General features: G+C 36.9%; 2 non-coding genes across 2 annotated transcripts; both read left to right on the top strand.

Annotated features, from left to right (window-relative positions):
• The first annotated feature begins 1,047 nt into the window (after window positions 1-1,047).
• Window positions 1,048-1,155, top strand: LOC148573960 (small nucleolar RNA R71). Its single transcript, XR_015906035.1, has one exon. It is a non-coding gene; the product is annotated as a small nucleolar RNA R71 (small nucleolar RNA).
• Window positions 1,156-12,163: 11,008 nt separating this feature from the next.
• LOC148573959 (small nucleolar RNA R71) lies at window positions 12,164-12,271 on the top strand. Its single transcript, XR_015905687.1, has one exon. It is a non-coding gene; the product is annotated as a small nucleolar RNA R71 (small nucleolar RNA).
• The last annotated feature ends 1,464 nt before the right edge of the window (window positions 12,272-13,735 follow it).

Here is a 13,735-nt window from a genome sequence, read left to right as displayed (position 1 = left end):
CCCAAGTCTCATTACCAAATAACTTGGCATTCAGCTTCATGATTGCTCCTATATATTGAGCAACTTGCTCTTCAATAATATCTTCATCCTCTTCAGAGGAAGAATACTCATCAGAGCTCATGAATGGCAACAGTAAGTTTAGTGGAATCTCTATGGTCTCTATGTGAGCCTTAGATTCCTTTGGTTCCTCAATAGGGGACTCTTTAGTGGTTAGTGGACGTCCATTGAGGTCTTCCCCACTAGAAATCACTACCTCTTCCTCCTCTACAGTTTTGGCCATGTTGGGTATATTGATGGCCTTGCACTCTCTCTTTGGATTTTCTTCTATATTGCTTGGGAGAGTACTATGAGGGATTTCAATAACTCTTTTACTCAGCTGACCCACTTGCGCCTCGAAATTTCTGATGGAAGAACTTGTTTCAGTTATGAAACTGAGAGTGGTCTTAGATAGATCAGAAATTATGGTTGCTAAGTCAGAGAGGCTCTGCTTAAAGTTCTCTGTCTGTTGCTCAGAAGATGATGGAAAAGGCTTGCTATTGCCAAACTTGTTTCTCCTACCATTATTATTATTGAAGCCTTGATTAGGCTTCTGCTGATCCTTCCATAAGAAATTAGGATGATTCCTCCATGAAGGATTGTAAGTGTTTCCATAGGATTCTCCCATGTAATTTACTTCTTCCATTGTAGGATTCTCAGGGTCATAAGCTTCTCCTTCAGAGGAGGCTTCTTTAGTACTACCGGATGCAGCTTGCATTCCAGTCAGATTCTGAGAAGTCATATTGACTTGCTGAGTCAATATTTTGTTCTGAGCCAATATTGCATTTAGAGTATCAATCTCAAGAATTCCCTTCTTCTGAGTCATCCCATTATTCACAAGATTTCTTTCAGAAGTATACATGAACTGGTTATTTGCAACCAATTCAATAATTCCTGGGCTTCTGTAGGCGTTTTCTTCAGATGAAGAGATCCACCAGCAGAGTGGTCCAATGACATCTTGGACAATTCAGACAGACCATCATAGAATATACATAAAATGCTCCATTTTGAAAGCATGTCAGAAGGACACCTTCTGATCAATTGCTTGTATCTTTCCCAAGCTTCATAGAGGGATTCACCTTCCTTCTGTCTGAAGGTTTGGACTTCCACTCTAAGCTTGCTCAACTTTTGAGGTGGAAAGAATTTGGCCAAGAAAGCACTGACCAACTTTTTCCAAGAGTTCAGGCTTTCTTTAGGTTGTGAGTTCAACCATATCCTAGCTCTGTCTCTTACAGCAAAGGGGAAAAGCATAAGTCTGTAGACCTTGGGATTAACCCCATTGGTCTTAACAATGTCACAGATTTGCAAGAATTCAGCTAAGAACTTATGAGGATCTTCTAATGGAAGTCCATAAAACTTGCAATTCTGCTGCATTAGAGAAACTAATTGAGGCTTCAGCTCAAAGTTGTTTGCTCCAATTGCAGAAATTGAGATGCTTCTTCCATAAAAGTCAGAAGTTGGTGTAGTAAAGTCACCAAGCATCTTCCTTGCATCTGCACCATTGTTGTTATTTTCGGCTGCCATGTTTTCTTTTTTTTCAAAAATTTCTGTAAGGTCCTCTCCAGAGTGTTGTGCTTTCCTCTTCAAAGTCCTTTCAGGTTCAGGATCAGCTTCAACAAGAATGTTCTTATCCTTGTTCCTGCTCATATGAAAAAAAAGAGAACAGAAAAGAAGAGGAATCCTCTATGTCACAGTATAGAGATTCCTTTATGTGAATATAAGAATGGAAGAATAGAATGAAGAAGGAAGAAGAAGAAATTCGAACACAGAGAGGAAGAGAGGGTCCGAATTATTAGTAGAAGAGAAGTGTTAGTAAATAAATAAAATAAATAGAAAGAGATGAGAGAGAGAGTATTCGAATTTTAGGGAGAAGAAAAATATTTTTATTTTTATTTAATTAATTAAGTTAGAATTCAAATTTTAAGAAAGGAAATAAAAGTAAATTGAAAACTAAATAAATTAATTAATTAAAAAGATTTTTGAAAAATATGTTAGTTAGTTTTCGAAATTAATGAGAGAAAAAAGTAGTTAGGTGGTTTTGAAAAAGATAAGAAATAGTAAACTTTTTAAAATTAAGACAAACAAGTCAAGTGGTTAATTGAAAAAGATTTGAAAATAAATTTTAAAAAGATAAGAAGTTAGAAAAAGATTTTGAAATTAAATTTTGAAAAAGATATGATTGAAATTTATTTTGAAAAAGATATGAAAAAGAAGTTAAAAAGATTTGATTTTTAAAATTAAAGTTGATGACTTGACTAACAAGAAACTAAAAGATATGATTCTAGAATTTAAAGATTGAACTTTTCTTAACAGGAAAGTAACAAACTTGAAATTTTTGAATCAAAACATTAAATGTATCAATAATTTCAAAAATTATGAAATAAAAAATAAGAAAAAAATTTTGAAGAATTTATTTTGAAGAATTTTCGAAAAACATGAAAAGAAAATAAAAAAGATTTGATTTTGAAAAAGATTTGAAAAGATAGAATTTTTAAATTGAAATTTTGACTTGACTAACAAGAAACAACCAAACTTTAAAATTTTGACTAAGTCAATCCAAAATTTCGAAATTTATGAGTGAAATAAGGGAAAGATATTATTTTTGATTTTTTTTTGAATTAATAAAGAAAGAGAAAAACAACAAAGAGACACAAGACATAAGAATTTAAGATCAAAATAAATAATACATGCAAGAACACTTTGAATGTCAAGATGAACACCAAGAACACTTTGAAAATCATGATGAACATCAAGAACATATTTTTGAAAATTTTTAAGAAAAGAAACACATGCAAGACACCAAATTTAAAAATTTTTAATGTTTAGACACTATGAATTCGAAAATGCATATGAAAAACAACAAAAAGCACAAAACAAGAAAATCACAAGATTAAACAAAGAAAATCATCAAGAACAACTTGAAGATCAAAGAAGAACACAATGCATATATTTTCGAAAATTTAAGAAAAGTTAAAAAAAATGCAATTGACACCAAACTTAAAATTTGACACAAGACTCAAACAAGAAACACAATTTTTTTTTGGTTTTATGATTTTATTAAATTTTTTTGTATTTTTTTCGACATTATTTTGGAAAAAATATAAAGAAATTCAAAATTTTTAATAAGAATTCCAGGATTCATGTAATGTTAGTCTAAAGCTTCGGTCCAAAAGAATTAGACATGGCCAAATGGCCAGCCAAGCTTTAGCATAACAAATACAGACATGCCCTTTCTATAATGGAAAGTGGAAACCTCGGTCCAAAAGATTAGACATGGCTTAACAGCCAGCCAGGCTTCAACACATCTCATGAAACTCTAGAATTCATTCTTAAAAACTCTGAAGAACATTTTTTTTGAAAACTTTAATTTTTTTTTATTTTTTTCGAAATTAAAAATAAAAAGCTTAAACATAAAATAAAATTACCTAATCTAAGCAACAAGATGAACCGTCAGTTGTCCAAACTCGAACAATCCCCGGCAACGGCGATAAAAACTTGGTATGCGAAATTGTGATTCACACTTTTCACAACTCCGCACAACTAACCAACAAGTGCACTGGGTCGTCCAAGTAATAAACCTTACGTGAAAAAAAGGGTCGATCCCACGGAGATTGTCGGCTTGAAGCAAGCTATGGTCATCTTGTAAATCTTAGTCAGGCAGATTCAAATGGTTATGAGGTTTTGATAATTAAAAGATAAATAAAACAAAAAATAAAATAAGATACTTATGTAATTCATTGGTGGGAATTTCAGATAAGCATTTGGAGATGCTTTATTGCTTCTGAACCTCTGCTTTCCTATTGCCTTCTTCCAACCATGCGTGCTCCCTTCCATGGCAAGCTGTATGATCCTCTCAGATGAAAAATACCAGGTACGATCTCTGCACGGCTAATCAACTGTCAGATTTCTCGTCTCGGATGAAAAATACCATGTACAGCTACCGTACGGCTAATCAACTGTCGGTTCTCACTAGCGTCGGAATAGGACCCTTATCCTTTTGCACACTGTCACTGTGCCCAACATTCGCAAGTTTGAAGCTCGTCACAATCATCCCTTCCCAGATCCTACTCGGAATACCACAGACAAGGTTTAGACTTTCCGGATCTCAGGAATGCTGCCAATGGTTCTAGCCTATACCACGAAGGTTCTAATCTCAGATTCGGATGCTCTGTTGTCAGGAGAGACGATGTGAATTTTGGATCAGAGACCCAAGAGAATATACTCCGGCTGTCATCCAATGACTACGTTGAACATCATGTTGACCGCTTGTGGTTGTCAGGCACGCGGATCTTGGCTAAGCGAGTAACGAAGATAGTGGGTGATTGTCACGGGTCACCCCTTCATTCTGACTTAACTGAATTAAGTACGAGAGTATATCTTGGAGAAGAAGTAGGTGTGAATTGAAAGAGAAATAATAATACTTACATTAATTCATGAAGAACAGCAGAGCTCCACACATTAATCTATGAGGTGTAGAAACTCCACCGTAAAAAATACATAAGAGAAAGAGGTCTAGGCATGGCCGAATGGCCAGCCTCCAAGTCCAAGGATGAGAATATCATAATCCCCTAATACAATAGTAAAAAGTGCTATTTATACTAAACTAGTTACTAAGGATTATAGAATATGAATAACTAAGTGCAGATAGTGTAGAAATCCAATTCCGGAGCCCACTTGGTGTGTGCTTGGGCTGAGCATTGAGCTTTACACATGCATAGGCCATTCCTAGAGTTAAACGCCAGCTTGGATGCCAGTTTGGGCATTTAACTCCAGTTTTGGTGCCAGTTCTGGTGTTTTACTCCAAAAAAGGGTCTTTGGTGGGCGTTTAGACGCCAGTTTGGGCCATCAAATCTCGGAAAAAGCATGGACTAATATACATTGCTGGAAAGCCCAAGATGTCTACTTTCCAACGTAATTGAGAGCGTGCCAATTGGGCTTTTGTAGCTCCAGAAAATCCACTTCGAGTGCAGGAGGGTCAGAATCCAACAGCATCTGCAGTCCTTTCTCAGCCTCTAAATCAGATTTTTGCTTAGGTCCCTCAATTTCAGCCAGAAAATATCTGAAATTACAGAAAAACACACAAACTCATAGTTAAGTCCAAAAATGTGATTTTTGCATAAAAACTAATAAAAATATAACAAAAAGTACCTAAAATATACTAAAAACTATGTAAAAACAATGCCAAAAAGGGTATAAATTATCCGCTCATCACCAATCCATAGGAATTTATTGTGTTTTAACTCTTGTTCAATTCTAACTTAAGTTCATATGGATGGAAATTGCTGCTCATTTTGGTTATTTGCTTTAGCTTCTATGAATCCTCATATTATGCTTATGGTTGAGTTGTTTTGGATTCATATAAGCTGTTTGACTGCTGCTATGCTAATTTTGTATATTGATGCCTGATTCATATGATTTTCTTGTTTTTTATGCTGTTTTCATACATTAGATTTATATGAGTTATTTTACTACTGTTTGTTTTCCGGGAACGTCCAATTTACTGCCGGAATGCTGCCAAAATTTTTGAAAATGGTCCTGTTGTTAAATTTATAACTTATGAATTGAACTTGGTACTTTTTTTATTTAAGTCTCATTTGGCTTATACCAAATTCAATTCATAGGTTGATTGGCTAGCATTTCCACATTTATGTTGGTTCCCTTTCATGTGCATTGTGATTGTTAGAATTAAGGAATTATTTAACGGATTTCTGTGTCAAATAGAACCTTGATTAACTAAGTCAATACGAACCTTCTTTGTGTTTTCAACATTTCAGGTTTAAGTCAAAAGCTTTATGACTTCTTGGTTCAAGTTCAATTTCCATCTTCTTTAACCAATGGATCTACTTCCAACATTTTACCGTTTGATTTAAACATGTTTCCTTATGATTGAGGTTCTTACATTTGCAATATTGGGAATTATTTTCAACCTTCCTTCGGTTACACCAAGTGCTTATCCCAATTCTTTCAACACCAATCGTTGCAAAGTTAGTGACCAACCACATTGATGATGACTTGCATTCCTCTTCTATGCTTTTGTGCATTTCAGATTTCATCATCAATGACTTGCATCATCCTCATGAATGTGGGTGTGCTTGTTTCCTATACTCTTTGAACTTCTCTTGGTTAAGTCAATTGTCATGCCACTAATCTTTAACCCATTTTTCTGACTTTTGACTTGATTGACCTTTTGACTTTTCTTTTAGTTTTCAAATTAACTCTTTTAGTTTCCTTTTGAGGCATGATAATTGTTGTTGCTTAACAAACAATCATCTTCACTATCATTGCATGAATCCTTGGTTTGTGTTCTGATTGATGTCTGAATTCTATTTTTCTTGCATTCCAAGAATTCATTTCTTTGACTCACTTCATGAATATGTCTCAATATCCTTCTGTTGCCTGTTTTCTGTCTGTTATTCATATCCTTGCTTTCGACTCCTCTGCTTTGCTTAATATTCTGTATCCTATAATTTCTGTTTCTCAGGATGTCTGACAGATGCAAAACAAAAACCAAGGCCACCTCCAAAACAAGGAAGAGGTCTCAGTCATCTGCTGAATCAGTGGTATGCAAAATTGCTACTCAGGTTGTGAATTGTTGTTCGAAATTGATTCCCTGGCAATGGCACCAAAAGCGGATGCATAGAACCATGGTCTAAACATATCTTCACAACTTCGCATAACTAACCAGCAAGTGCACTAGGTCGTCCAAGTAATACCTTACGTGAGTAAGGGTCGAATCCCACGGAGATTGTCGGTATGAAGCAAGCTATGGTCACCTTGTAAATCTCAGTCAGGCGGATATCAAATGGTTATGAAGTTTTCGAAAATAATATAATAAAATAGGGATAGAAATACTTATGTAATTCATTGGTGAGAATTTCAGATAAGCGAATGGAGATGCTTTCGTTCCTCTGAACCTCTGCTTTCCTGCCATCTTCATCCAATCAGTCTTACTCCTTTCCATGGCTGGCTTTATGTGATACATCACCACTGTCAATGGCTACTTTCGGTCATCTCTCGGGAAAATGATCCAATGCCCTGTCACGGCATGGATAATTGTCTGGAGGCATCACCCTTGTCAATGGCTTCATCTTATCCTCTCAGTGAAAATGGTCAACGCACCCTGTCACGGCACGGCTATTCATCTGTCGGTTCTCGATCATGCTGGAATAGGATTTACTATCCTTTTGCGTCTGTCACTAACGCCCTGCAATCGCAAGTTTGGAGCTCGTCACAGTCATTCAATCATTGAATCCTACTCGGAATACCACAGACAAGGTTTAGACCTTCCGAATTCTCTTGAATGCCGCCATCATTCTAGCTTACGCCACGAAGATTCCGATTAAGAGATCTAAGAGATACTCATTCAGTCAAAGGTAGAACGGAAGTGGTTGTCAGGCACGTGTTCATAGAGAATGATGATGATTGTCACGTTCATCACATTCAGATTGAAGTACGAATGAATATCTTAGAAGCGAAACAAGATGAATTGAATAGAAAACAGTAGTACTTTGCATTAATCTTTGAGGAACAGCAGAGCTCCACACCTTAATCTATGGAGTGTAGAAACTCTACCGTGAAAAATACATAAGTGAGAGTCCAGGCATGGCCGAATGGCCAGCCCCTCTGATCTAAGAACCAGGCGTCCAAAGATGTCTAATACAATAGTAAAAGGTCCTATTTATAATAAACTAGTCACTAGGGTTTACAGGAGTAAGTAATTGATGCATAAATCCACTTCCCGGGCCCACTTGGTGTGTACTTGGGCTGATCTTTGAGTGTTGCACGTGTAGAGGTCCTTTTGTGCCAGTTTGGGCGTTCAACTTTGGTTTTGGCTCCTTTTCTGGCGCTGGACGCCAAATTTGGGCAGAAAGCTGGCGTTGAACGCCAGTTTACGTCATCTATTCTTGGCCAAAGTATGGACTATTATATATTGATGGAAAGCCCTGGATGTCTACTTTCCAACGCAATTAAAAGCGCGCCATTTCGAGTTCTGTAGCTCCAGAAAATCCAATTTGAGTGCAGGGAGGTCAGAATCCAACAGCATCAGCAGTCCTTCTTCAACCTCTGAATCTGATTTCTGCTCAAGTCCCTCAATTTCAGCCAGAAAATACCTGAAATCACAGAAAAACACACAAACTCATAGTAAAGTCCAGAAATGTGAATTTAACATAAAAACTAATGAAAACATCCCTAAAAGTAACTAGATCCTACTAAAAACATACTAAAAACAATGCCAAAAAGCGTATAAATTATCTGCTCATCACAACACCAAACTTAAATTGTTGCTTGTCCCCAAGCAACTGAAAATCAAATAGGATAAAAAGAAGAGAATATACTATAAACTCCAAACTATCAATGAAACATAGCTTCAATCATATGAGCGGGACTTATAGCTTTTTGCCTCTTGAATAGTTTTGGCATCTCGCTTTATCCATTGAAGTTTAGAATGATTGGCATCTATAGGAACTCAGAGTTCAGATAGTGTTATTGATTCTCCTAGTTCAGTATGATGATTCTTGAACACAGCTTCTTTATGAGTCTTGGCCGTGGCCCTAAGCACTTTGTTTTCCAGTATTACCACCGGATACATAAATGCCACAGACACATAATTGGGTGAACCTTTTCAGATTGTGACTTAGCTTTGCTATAGTCCCCAATTAGAGGTGTCCAGGGTTCTTAAGCACACTCTTCTTTTGCTTTGGACCTTGACTTTAACTGCTCAGTCTCAAGTTTTCACTTGACACCTACACGCCACAAGCACATGGTTAGGGACAGCTTGGTTTAGCCGCTTAGACCAGGATTTTATTCCTTTAGGCCCTCCTATCCACTGATGCTCAAGGCCTTGGGATCCTTTTTATTTGCCCTTGCCTTTTGGTTTTAAGCGCTTTTGGCTTTTTCTGCTTGCTTTTTCTTTCTATTTTTTTTATTTTTTTCGCCTATTTTTTTTCTGCAAGCTTTGTTCTTTGCTGCTTTTTCTTGCTTCAAGAATCATTTTTATGATTTTTCAGATTATCAAATAACATGTCTCCTAGTCATCATTCTTTCAAGAGCCAATATATTTAACATTCTTAAACAACAACTTCAAAAGACATATGCACTGTTCAAGCATTCATTCAGAAAACAAGAAGCATTGTCACCACATCAATATAATTAAACTAAGTTCAAGAATAAATTCGAAACTCATGTACTTCTCGTTCTTTTGAATTAAAACAGTTTTTATTTTAAGAGAGGTGATGGATTCATAGGACATTCATAACTTTAAAACAAAGTTACTACTACTAATGATCATGTAATGAAGACACAAACATAGATAAGCACATAACATAGAAAATGAAAAACAGAAGAAATAAGAACAAGGAATGAATCCACCTTAGTGATGGTGGCGTTTCCTTCTTGAGGAACCAATGATGTCTTTGAGCTCTTCTATGTCTCTTCCTTGTCTTTGTTGCTCCTCCTTCGTTGCTTTTAGATCTTCTCTGATTTCACGAAGGATGATGGAGTGCTCTTGATGTTCCACCCTTAGTTGCTTCCAATAATTGTGTGGAAGAAAATGTATCCCCTGAGGTATCTCATGGATCTCTTGATTTGCAGTCAAATGTTCTACCACTGAGCTATAGACCCTTGATGGAAGCTTTTGTCTTCCCTTTCCTCTTTCTAGAGGTTTCTCTGGCCTTAGGTGCCATCAATGGTTATGGAAAAAACAAAAAAGCTATGCTTTTACCACACCAAACTTAGAATGTTGCTCGCCCTCGAGCAAAAGAAGAAAGAATAGAAGAAGAAGAAGAAGATATGGAGGAGATGGATGGAGGTGTGTATTCGGCCATATGGGTGGGATTGGGTGGGAGAGAAGGTAGTGGGTGTATAGATGTGAGTGGTAGATGGAAAACAGAAGGGATGATCATGAATGGAGAGAGAGGGTGAGGTAGGTGGGGATCCTGTGGGGTTCACAGATCCTGAGATGATCCTGTGGGGTCCATAGATCCTGAGATGATCCTGTGGGGTCCACAGATCTTGAGGTGTCAAGGCATTTACATCCCTGCACCAATTTAGGCATGCAAAATGCCCTTGCACACAACTCTGGGCGTTCAGCGCCAGGTTGGTGGCCATTTTGGGCATTCAACGCCCATTTGTTGCCATTTCTGGCGTTGAACGCCAGAACCATGCTTGTTCTGGGCGTTCAGCGCCAGAATGTTGCCCATTTTGGGCGTTCAGCGCCAGAACCATGCTCTGTTCTGGCGTTCAACGCCAGACAGATGCTCCTCCAGGGTGTGATTTTTCTTCTGCTGTTTTTGATTCCGTTTTCAATTTTTATATTTATTTTGTGACTCCACATGATCATGAACCTATAAAGAAAAATATAGTTAGATAAATAAAAATTGGGTTGCCTCCCAACAAGCGCTTCTTTAATGTCAATAGCTTGACAGTGGGCTCTCATGGAGCCTCACAGATGTTCAGAGCATTGTTGAAACTCTCCAACACCAAACTTAGAGTTTGGATATGGGAGTTTAACACCAAACTTAGAGTTTGGTTGTGGCCTCCCAACACCAAACTTAGAGTTTGACTGTGGGGGCTTGGATTAACTCTGTTTTGAGAGAAGCTTTTCATGCTTCCTCTCCATGGTTGCAGAGGGAGATCCTTGAGTTTTAAACACAAGGGAGTCCTCATTCCATTGAAGGACTAGTTCACCTCTGTCAACATCAATCACAGCTCTTGCTGTGGCCAGGAAAGGTCTTTCTAGGATGATGGATTCATCCTCTTCCTTTCCAGTATCCAGGACTATGAAATCAGCAGGGATGTAAAGGCCTTCAACCTTTATTAACACGTCCTCTACTTGTCCATATGCCTATTTTCTTGAATTGTCTGCTATCTCTAATGAGATTTTAGCAGCTTGCATCCCATAGATTCCCAGTTTCTCTATTACAGAGAGGGGCATGAGGTTTATTCCTGAACCAAGGTCACACAGAGCCTTAAAGATCATGGTGCCTATGGTACAAGGTATTATGAACTTCCCAGGATCCTGTCTCTTCTGAGGCAATGTCAGTTGATCCAGATCACTTAGTTCATTGATGAACAAGGGAGGTTCAACTTCCCAAGTATCAATGCCAAATAATTTGGCATTTAGCTTCATGATTGCACCAAGAAACTTGGCAGTTTGCTCTTCAGTAACATCCTCATTCTCTTCAGAAGAGGAATACTCATCAGAGCTCATGAAGGGCATAAGGAGGTTCAATGGAATCTCTATGGTCTCTAGATGAGCCTCAGATTCCTTTGGTTCCTCAGAGGGAAACTCCTTATTGGTCACTGGACGTCCCAGGAGGTCTTCCTCCTTGGGATTCACGTCCTCCTCTCCCTCATTGGGTTCGGCCATTTTGCTTATGTCAATGGCCTTGCACTCTCCTTTTGGATTCTCTTCTGTATTGCTTGGGAGAGTACTGGAAGGGATTTCAGTGATCCTTTTACTCAGCTGGCCCACTTGTGCTTCCAAATTTCTAATGGAAGACCTTGTTTCATTCATGAAGCTCACAGTGGCCTTGGACAGATCAGAGACTAAGTTTGCCAGATTAGAAGTATTTTGTTCAGAGTTCTGTGTTTGTTGCTGAGTGGATGATGGAAAAGGTTTATTATTGTTAAACCTGTTTCTTCCACCATTATTAAAGCCTTGTTGAGGCTTTTGATCCTTCCATGAGAAATTTGGATGATTTCTCCATGATGAGTTATAGGTGTTTCCATAAGGTTCACCTAAGTAATTCACCTCTGCTATTGCAGGGTTCTCAGGATCATAAGCTTCTTCTTCATAAGAAGCCTCTTGAGTACTGTTGGATGCAGCTTGCATTCCATTCAGACTCTGAGAAATCATATTGACTTGCTGAGTCAATATTTTATTCTGAGGCAATATGGCATTCAGAGTATCAATTTCAAGAACTCCCTTCTTCATAGGCGTCCCATTGTTCACAGGATTCCTTTCAGAAGTGTACATGAACTGGTTATTTGCAACCATGTCAATGAGTTCTTGAGCTTCTGCAGGCGTTTTCTTTAGGTGAATGGATCCACCTGCAGAAGTGTCCAGTGACATTTTTGATAGCTCAGATAAACCATCATAGAATATATCCAGGATGGTCCATTCTGAAAGCATGTCAGAAGGACACTTTTTGGTCAACTGTTTGTATCTTTCCCAAGCTTCATAGAGGGATTCACCTTCTTTCTGTCTGAAGGTTTGAACATCAGCTCTAAGCTTGCTCAGCTTTTGAGGAGGAAAGTACTTGGCTAAGAAAGCCGTGACCAGCTTATCCCAAGAGTTCAGGCTGTCTTTGGGTTGAGAATCCAACCATAATCTAGCTCTGTCTCTTACAGCAAAAGGGAAAAGCATGAGCCTGTAGACTTCAGGATCTACTCCATTAGTCTTAACAGTATCACATATCTGCAAGAATTCAGTTAAGAACTGAAAAGGATCTTCAGATGGAAGTCCATGAAACTTGCAGTTCTGCTGCATCAGAGAAACTAATTGAGGTTTCAGCTCAAAGTTGTTTTGCTCCAATGGCAGGAATGGAGATGCTTCTTCCATGTAAATTGGAATTAGGTGCAGTAAAGTCACCAAGCATCTTCCTTACATTATTATTATTTTCGGCTGCCATCTCCTCTTCCTGTTCGAAAATTTCTGAAAGGTTATTTCTGGATTGTTGTAATTTAGCTTCTCTTAGTTTCCTTTTCAGAGTCCTTTCAGGTTCTGGATCTGCTTCCACAAGAATGTTCTTATCCTTGCTCCTGTTCATATGACAAAGAAGAAGGCACAGAAAAATAATAATAATAATAGAGATCCTTTATACCACAGTATAGGGATCCCTGTGTGAGTAGAAGAAGAGGGGGAGACAAAGAATGTAATATAATGGAAGAAACACAACTGTGAGGAGGGTTGAGATGTGAGATTAGATGTTAGTAGATGAATAAATAAATAGAATAAGATGGGAGAGGGAGAATTTTCGAAAAATATTTTTGAAAAAGAGTTAGTGATTTTTGAAAATGGTTTTTGAAAAATGTTAGTATTTTTCAAATTTTTTTTTAAAATAAAAATAAGAATAATTAGTTAATTAAAAAGAAATTTTTGAAAAAGAGGGGATACATTTTCGAAAATTAGAGAGAGAGATAGTTAGTTAGGTGGTTTTGAAAAAGTTAAGAAACAAACAAAAAGTTAGTTAGTTAGTTGAAACAAATTTTGAAAAGATGAGAGGTTAGGAAGTTAGAAAAGATATTTTGAAATCAAATTTTTGAAAAAGATAAGATAAGAAGATATTTTTGAAAAGATATGATAGAAGTTAGTTTTTGAAAAAGATTTGATTTTTAAAATCACAATTAATGACTTGATTCACAAGAAATCACAAGATATGATTCTATAACTTAAAGTTTGAATCTTTCTTAACAAGCAAGTAACAAACTTGAAATTTTTGAATCAAAACATTAATTGATTATGTTATTTTCGAAAATTATTTGATAAAAATAAGAAAAAGATTTTTGAAAAATATTTTTGGAATTTTCGAAAATAACTAAGAAATTTGAAAAAGATTTGATTTTTGAAAAAGATAAGATTTTTAAAATGAAAATTTGATTTGACTCATAAAAACAACTTGATTTTAAAAACTTTTGAAAAAGTCAAATCTAATTTTCAAATTTATGAGAGAGAAAGAGGGAAAGATATTTTTTTGAT

Source organism: Arachis ipaensis, chromosome B2, assembly GCF_059453495.1.
Source record: "Arachis ipaensis isolate K30076 ecotype BB chromosome B2, ASM5945349v1, whole genome shotgun sequence".
NCBI classification, from domain to species: Eukaryota; Viridiplantae; Streptophyta; class Magnoliopsida; order Fabales; family Fabaceae; genus Arachis; species Arachis ipaensis.
The sequence above is the reverse complement of the archived record's forward strand: the minus strand, read 5'-3'. Positions and strand labels throughout refer to the sequence as shown.